Source organism: Bos mutus, chromosome 4 (genome assembly GCF_027580195.1).
Source record: "Bos mutus isolate GX-2022 chromosome 4, NWIPB_WYAK_1.1, whole genome shotgun sequence".
NCBI classification, from domain to species: Eukaryota; Metazoa; Chordata; class Mammalia; order Artiodactyla; family Bovidae; genus Bos; species Bos mutus.
The window spans coordinates 92286482-92294314 of NC_091620.1; the positions used below are offsets into that span (position 1 = coordinate 92286482).

At 45.5% G+C, this 7833-nt stretch overlaps 1 non-coding gene across 1 annotated transcript; it reads left to right on the forward strand.

Moving 5' to 3' along the window:
* The first annotated feature begins 3874 nt into the window (after nt 1-3874).
* On the forward strand, nt 3875-3946 carry TRNAF-GAA (transfer RNA phenylalanine (anticodon GAA)). Its single transcript has one exon. It is a non-coding gene; the product is annotated as a tRNA-Phe (tRNA).
* Nucleotides 3947-7833: the final 3887 nt, after the last annotated feature.

The window sequence follows — 7833 nt, forward strand, 5'->3', positions numbered from 1 at the left end:
CCAAGGTTTTGTTCCTTTTCTCCTCTTTGAAATGCTTGTTTTGCCTCTTCGTTCCTCTCAAAGTCTGTCAGTTTATGAAAATTCCTCCCCTCTTGTGTATGTTTCAGTAAAGATATTTAATGTATTCTGCACCATCTAGCAAGATTTATAGTTTGAGGCAGGGCCAGGGTGGGCCCAAGATTCTGAATTTATACCAAGCATTCCCCAAACGCCAAGACTGATACTAGGGGACCACACTTTAAACCATAAGGCTTTACAGAAAAATGACGACATGTTCAACAACCCCAAATCTTTCTTTAGGATGGTTCAGAAACTGTATGTTCTGTTTGGGTGAAGGAGGAACATAAAGTACTTTGCCTTAAGCAGCATCTCAGCTGAGGTGGCTAATTTCTTTTTGGGCTGACATTGGGGGATGGGGGGGTCCTGCAGAAAGTGAAACCACAGCTGCTTGCAGGACTTAACGACAATGTCAGTGACTGTTCCTGCACTTGGCCATGACCATGGCTCTTTCTGGGGAATCGGAGATAACTGGAGCCTGGCAAGTATCCTCCCTGCAGCCATCCTAGGCCAGACAGTTGCATGGGTTTGCAACTAAATGGGTTTGCACATTGCAATCACCTGGGAAGTTTAAACACTTAGTATTATTTGGGCCCCCTAACTGGACAGCAGCATTTTCAGAGCTCCCGGGTGATTCTCGCGGACAGTGAGACTGAGCTGCACGGTGAACGCAAAGGCAAGTAACAGGCCGAAAGGACACCGGTGGTTTCTCCTCCCTTTCCTTTGTCCTCATCACCAGCTCAGCCTGAAACAAAGACTCAGGAAGCCCTCTGCTGGAGAAGAATTTAGCTCTGAGCTGCCTTGGCAATTATTCATTCTCTCAGGCTCAACCCAATCTGCAGCCCAAAGGGATGAGCGTGCCTGAAAGCAAATCCAGTTCCTCCCCGATGTCCCTAGGGCTTGGTGGATTTCATATTACATTTTAATGTCACACCCACCTGCTCTCCTCCAGGCCAGCTGAGGTCATGTGATAAGGCTGCTACATCCTGAAGAAAGGGTTTTGGCTTTTATAAGGACAAGCGCTGGATTGCTTTTTTCTTCTGGGAGTTCTGAATCACACGGTCTGAAAGCTGTCCTTGTGAGGCTTGAGGAGTCAGAAATGTTTTCCAGATTTTTTTTCTTCAGAACTTTTCATATGGGATCCTGGGAGTTCTGACCTAGAGCTAAAATGCCTCTTGACTTTGAAAATGAATTAGGAATAATTGTTTTCGGCTGCTTCTGCCACGTGTGTATTATATATACATGGATGGATGGATGGATATATGTAAAATAGAGTAATACATAGGCTGGAAACTTGAATGAGAAGAATAAGAATTTCAAGATAAAGTAATGATCTGTTTCTTCAATCTTGTTTTTTTTTTTTTTTTAGCTATTTACAGAGAGTGGAGAAGGCAATGGCACCCCACTCCAGTACTCCTGCCTGGAAAATCCCATGGACGGAGGAGGCTGGTAGGCTTCAGTCCATGGGGTCGCCAAGAGTCAGACATGACGGAGCGACTTCACTTTCTCTTTTCACTTTCATGCATTGGAGAAGGAAATGGCAACCCACTCCAGTGTTCTTGCCTGGAGAATCCCAGGGATGGGGGAGCCTGGTGGGCTGCCGTCTATGGGGTTGCACAGAGTCGGACACGACTGAAGTGACTTAGCATAGCATAGCATTTACAGAGAGAGAGAAAGAGAGAGATTGATTGTGTTATATTTTGTGTAAAACACAGGGCATTATTCTATCCTTCTCCTCTGGGCTCTTCTGTATCTTTTGTGTCTGCTAAGTCATTTCAATTGTGTCCAACTCTCTGCCACCCCATGAACTGTAGCCTGCCAGGCTACTCTGTCCATGGGATTTCCCAGGCAAGAATACTAGAGGGGGTTGCCATTTCCTCGTCCAGGGGATCTTCCTGACCCAAGGATCGAACCTGTGTCTCCATGTCTCCTGCACTGGCAGGTGGGTTCTTTACTGCCAGCACCACCTAGGAAGCCCTTTCTGTATTTAGGCCCTGTTAATCAAATCTTCTTGAAACTATTTCCTCTGTTGCTTCCATGACATCACTGCCTCCTGGTTCTTTTTCAACCATGCTGGTTGCTCTTCTATCTCCTATTCTTCTCCCTCAAATGCAGAAGTTCTGTGTAATCCATCCTTGACTTTTATCCCCCAACTTAATCTCTCCCACTGAGGGGAAGGGTACAGCTCACACCCTTTCCTCTGGGTTGTACTCATCACTCTGCCAGTACACTATGCCGTCCAGAGCATCAGACAGCTATTTTCTTTTCTCACTGACTCCTTCTGTCAGTCCAGCAGAAACCTGACATTCAACACATCCCAAACTATGCCCCTCATCCCATCTCACAGCTCATGTTTACTGAGCAGCTCCCATGTGCCAGACACACGGGTCACTGGAGACTCAGGAGTGAACAAGACACAAACTGTGCTTCCCTCAGGAAACACATTCTAATGGAGGAGATGGACAGAAACCGACGTGTGTCATGTCAGGAAGGGGTGACGCAGGGTAATTGGATGGAGGACGGTGGGGCTCACAGTTTAGGTAAAATCAGGGAAGGCTTCTCTGAGGAACTGTCTTGGAGCCCAGACTTGTGTAAGGTACATGGGCGAGTCATGGCTTCTCTGCAGGGACTATGTTCCAGGCAGAGGCTTTTTTCTAGATTTGCTCCTCCATCTACCACCCACTTAGTTGCTCAAGTTAGGAGTTTGGTTGTGCTATGTATCCTTTTGCTGATCCCTCAGCCCCCCAAATTCATTAGACCTATCATTTCTTGGACCTAAGCATGCAATTGCAAACAAAACTGCCAGGTGAGTACGATCAGAACTTTGCAGGGACCCAACATGTGCTGTCTGCTCAGTCGCTTCAGTTGGGTCTGATACCTTGGGACTCCCATGAACTGTAGCCCACCAGGCTCCTCTGTCAATAGGATTTCCCAGAAGACTACTGGAGTGGGCTGCCATTTCCTTCTCCAGGGGATCTTCCTGACCCAGGGATAGAACCCCAGTCTCTTGCACTGCAGAAAGAGTCTTTACCACTGGGGCCACCTGGAAGCCCTGGGACTCAACATTGGTGGTGGTGGCTTGGTTGCTAAGTTGTGTCCGACTCTTGCAAATTCATGGACTGTAGTCTGCCGGGCTCCTCTGTCCATGGAATTCTCCAGGCAAGAATATTGGAGCAGGTTGCCATTTCCTCCTCCAGGAGATCTCCCCGACCCAGGAATTGAACCTAGGTCTCCTGCATTGCAGGCAGATTCCTTACTGATTGAGCTACGAAGGAAGCCCTGGGACCCAACATAGGGAGATTCAATTTGTCAGTTGATAACCTCTGAAGTCTAGAAACTGCAAGAGGTTTTGAGTGAGTAGTGCATCCTATGTAACACCAAAACCCATGTTGTGATTATGATTGTGATGGCTGGGAAAATTTTACTAGTGCTCATTTTATCTAGTGTAGCACCTCCCAGGGTGTCATGTATTCTATGGCCACCATTGAAATAGCTGTTGTATCCCTGAGTGGGACACCAAAAGCATATTTGGAGTATGAATCAGAGAACTGGGGGGTCTGTGATTGTGATTATGGAAACCAAGCCAGAAGGTTCACATGGTCATTATTTATCTTCTTTAGCCTCATTCTGTTGCTCTGTACAATCGCTGTAGCATTCCTATTAATCTTTTAGATGAGGTGTTGGAAAACTTTTCTAGGATTTCATTTTGTAAGTATATTTTTAGAATTCCTATAGTTATGTGTGTTGTTTTAATTTTTTAATGAACAAATGAATATTTCGAGTGTTCAGCAAACTGGTATTGAGTGCTACTAGGGCTTCCCTGGTGGCTCAGACGGTAAAGCGTCTGCCTGAAGTGCGGGAGACCCAGGTTCGATCCCTGGGTTGGGAAGATCCCCTGGAGAAGGAAATGGCAACCCACTCCAGTATCCTTGCCTGGAAAATTCCATGGACTGAGGAGCCTGGTAGGCTACAGTCCCTGGGGTTGCAAAAGAGTCGGACACGACTGAGCGACTTCACTTTCACTTTCTCAGGGGTTAAAAATCTGCCCGGCAAACAAGAGGCCGGGTTCCATTCTGGTTCCATCCCTGGGTCCAGAAGATTCCCCTGGAGAAGGAAATGGCAATCCACTCCAGTGTTCTTACCTGGGAAATCTCATGGACGGAGGAGCCTGGCAGGCTACAGTCCATGGGGTCACAAAGAGTCCGAGACGATTTAGCTACTAAACAGCAGCATGGGCCAGTTAAGAAAGGGAGACAGGATTCAATAGAGTATGGAGGCAGAGAGGCAACTCACCCAGGAACTCTGAGTTGGGTGTGGACCAGACATTGTTGGTTCTCTGCTCCACAGTCACTCTCTCCATTTTCCTAGATAAAAGGGCCTTGATTAAAAAAAGAGAGAGAGATTAGGCATGAGGCAGCAACACAAGCAGAGCAGGTGGGTTCCATCCAAGGGATAAATCATCCTTGGTTTAAGCCAATCCCGTAATCCTAGTCCTCTCTGCTCTTATTGATTGGTTGGACCAATCAACTGACCCCATTCTGGCCAATGAGATAAAAGGGCTGCTGTGGAACGGGTTTTCTCTTTTGTCATTCTGCTGCTGCTGCTGCTAAGTCGCTTCAGTTGTGTCCGTCTCTCACCAGGCTCCCTCGTCCCTGGCATTCTCCAGGCAAGAACACTGGAGTGGGTTGCCATTTCCTTCTCCAATGCGTGAAAGTGAAAAGTGAAAGTGAAGTCGCTCAGTTGTGTCCGGACTCTTTGCGACCCCATGGACTGCAGCCTACCAGGCTTCTCCGTCCATGGGATTTTCCAGGCAAGAGTACTGGAGTGGGTCGCCAGTGCCTTCTCCCTCTTTTGTCATAAAGGAGAGGAAAAGGGGTTGATGGTTTCGCCTTTTCTTCTCACCTTTAAGTGTGTTTTTTGAGGTGATAGTGGTTAGAGCTCGAGGGACAATATTTCTAATTCACTGAGGATGAAATGGAGTGCACGGACGAAGGACACCTTGGAGCAACAGAACCAATTGCTCTGCTGACTCTTCTGGGCTCCTCGTTCTGTGAGGTAAGCATGCCTGTTTCAGGCACCTTTGGAGGGTCATTAATTACCAGCACCTGAAAAAAAAGCCTTGTTGGGTAGGTCTTTCAATAAAGTCAGGTACAAATCCTTAAAGAAACAGTATAGGGAGGTTATCAGGTCAGGAGAAATCAAGGGGGCTTTTTCCTACAGGAGGTAAACTTTGAGTTGATTTTGAAGAACAGGTGGAAATCCACGAGGTAACAATGCAGAGAGGCTCATCCACGTTGAGGAAGGGTGTGTGGAATGGATTGAGCAGATAGCACCTGCACCCAATAGACTAATTCACGGTTTTGAGGTATCCAGAGTATTCTAGCTTTTCAGTGGAATAGATTCATGGCATTTGTGGGTTTAGCATTCATTTACAAGTGATCTTTCAGTTCAGTTCTGTTGCTCAGTTGTGTCTGACTCTTTGCGACCCATGGACTGCAGCATGCCAGGCCTCCCTGTCCATCACCAACTCCTGGAGTTTACTCAAACTCATGTCCATTGAGTTGGTGATGCCATCCAGTCATCTCACCCTCTGTTGTCCCCTTCTCCTCCTGCCCCCAATCCCTCCCAGCATCAGAGTCTTTTCCAATGAGTCAGTTCTTTGCATCAGGTGGCCAAAGTATTGGAGTTTCGGCTTCAACATCAGTCCTTCCAATGAATATTCAGGACTGATCTCCTTTATGATGGACTGGTTGGATCTCCTTGCAGTCCAAGGGACCCAAAAGAGTCTTTTTCAACACCATAGTTCAAAAGCATCGATTCTTCAGCGCTCAGCTTTCTTCACATCCATACACGACTACTGGAAAAACCATAGCCTTGACTAGATGGACCTTTGTTGGCAAAGTAATGTCTCTGCTTTTGAATATGCTGTCCAGGTTGGTCATAACTTGCCTTCTAAGGAGCAAGCGTCTTTTAATTTCATGGCTGCAGTCACCATCTGCAGTGATTTTGGAGCTCCCCAAAATGCCTTTAATTACGCATATAATCTGTAATGTACAATAACCTGTGATTGGTTCACAACTTGAATCTAAACCTTGGTGGTTTTCAGTCTCGGAAGCAGACTGTGTCCTGTGGGCACTGAGTGAGTCTCAAGCCGACTAGGGAGCAGAGAGTGAAGCTTCCCAGGTTTTGTCCAATAACTCAGTAGCTTTTACTAAACATTAGATGTTGGTTTCCTTGGTTAGCCTTGCTCATTTGAGAAGCAGGTGTCAGGATGGGATTAAGCATGCAAGGAGTTTAATTAGGGAACTGCCTTGGGAGAGGGAGTTGGGTGAGACTATAAGGCTGAGGATGGGTGTTCATGCAGAGAGATAAGAACCCGAGGGAAGGTTGGGTGGAAGTGCCCTAGACACTGTCCAGCCTAAGAAGGTCCCCAGAGACCCTCTGAAAAGTTCCCTGTCTCCCAGGAACAGGCCTGCCTCAGTGTTCCTGCCCCACACAAAGCAGCCAGTGGGAAGCAGGACTTCATGGCACACGTGAAAATGGATTTCAGAGCAGCTGGGATCGTTGTCTATTAAACTCCCTGCAGTTGGAGGTTGAGGAGGGTAGTCTTTCTTTACCAAATTTTTTCTGTTTTTTTTTTTTTTTTTGCAGAGGGAGGGGAACCCTACTAAGACTGATGATGGAAGTAAAAAGAAAATAGCTAAAATATTTGTACCTTTTATAGGAAAATTTGGGTCATTTTTTGGGTCATGGAATTCTTTCAGAATTTGATTTCAAATACTGACTCTATCCCAAGAAAATTTTACATGAACAAAAGGGCCTCTGGTCTAGCATGACTCTTCCATCTCAAGTTCCTAGATTCTCAGCTTCTCCATGGCTCAGTTCCCCAAAATTGTTCCTGCAGCCTCTCTGTAGCTTTCCACTTGCTGAGATCTGAACTTTTATCAATTGCTGGTGCGACTTTTGGTATGAACTCATGGGTTCAACAGCTACATATATATTTTTCTCTTGCGAGGTACGTCACCTTAGAATACTTCCAGCTTGCTTTTCAGGCTCTCTTGGGTACACTTCCTGATCTCTGAACTCTCTGAATCCTTGCCGAGTGTTAATTTCTAGAACATTCACAGGATGAGATGGCTTCTCTGTTTAGATCTTGACCATCGCCTTGTCCACTTTGTTAGTTAGGACCTCTTCTTTCTTTCCTCTCTTGTATGGTCCTTTTTTCTGAAATATGAGGTTAATACTCTGAACTGTGATTTTGATTCTATCTTTAACACTTAAGGGTACGTACCCTTTTTTATGTTCCTGCCAATCCCTGTGCTCACATAATTGGATAAATCAAATATACAATACATACATACACATCCTCTCACACGTAGTATTAAAAATACATATGTGGTTGATTTTTGTTGTTTAGGATAGTTATGTTCTACAAAGTTGCTCTGAACACTGAACTAGAGAATATAGAACCACCACATAGAGGGGATGTTTGTATACAGATGCACGTATCATACATAGATTGTAATCTTAAATGCTGAGCACAACTGGTAATCTTTATTTTACAAAAGAGAGAATGAGGTTCAGAGTGTGAAGTTGACTTGCCTGAGTGAACAATATTGTGACACCCTATGCATGTCTACAGATGACCATTAAAGCATGCAAGTATTGATTTTAGTGTTACAGATAGATTTTAGCCAGTAGGCAAATTCATAGGTATGGAATCTACGAATGATGAGGATCGACTGTACAAGGTTAAAAAAAAATTCAAAATGCAAA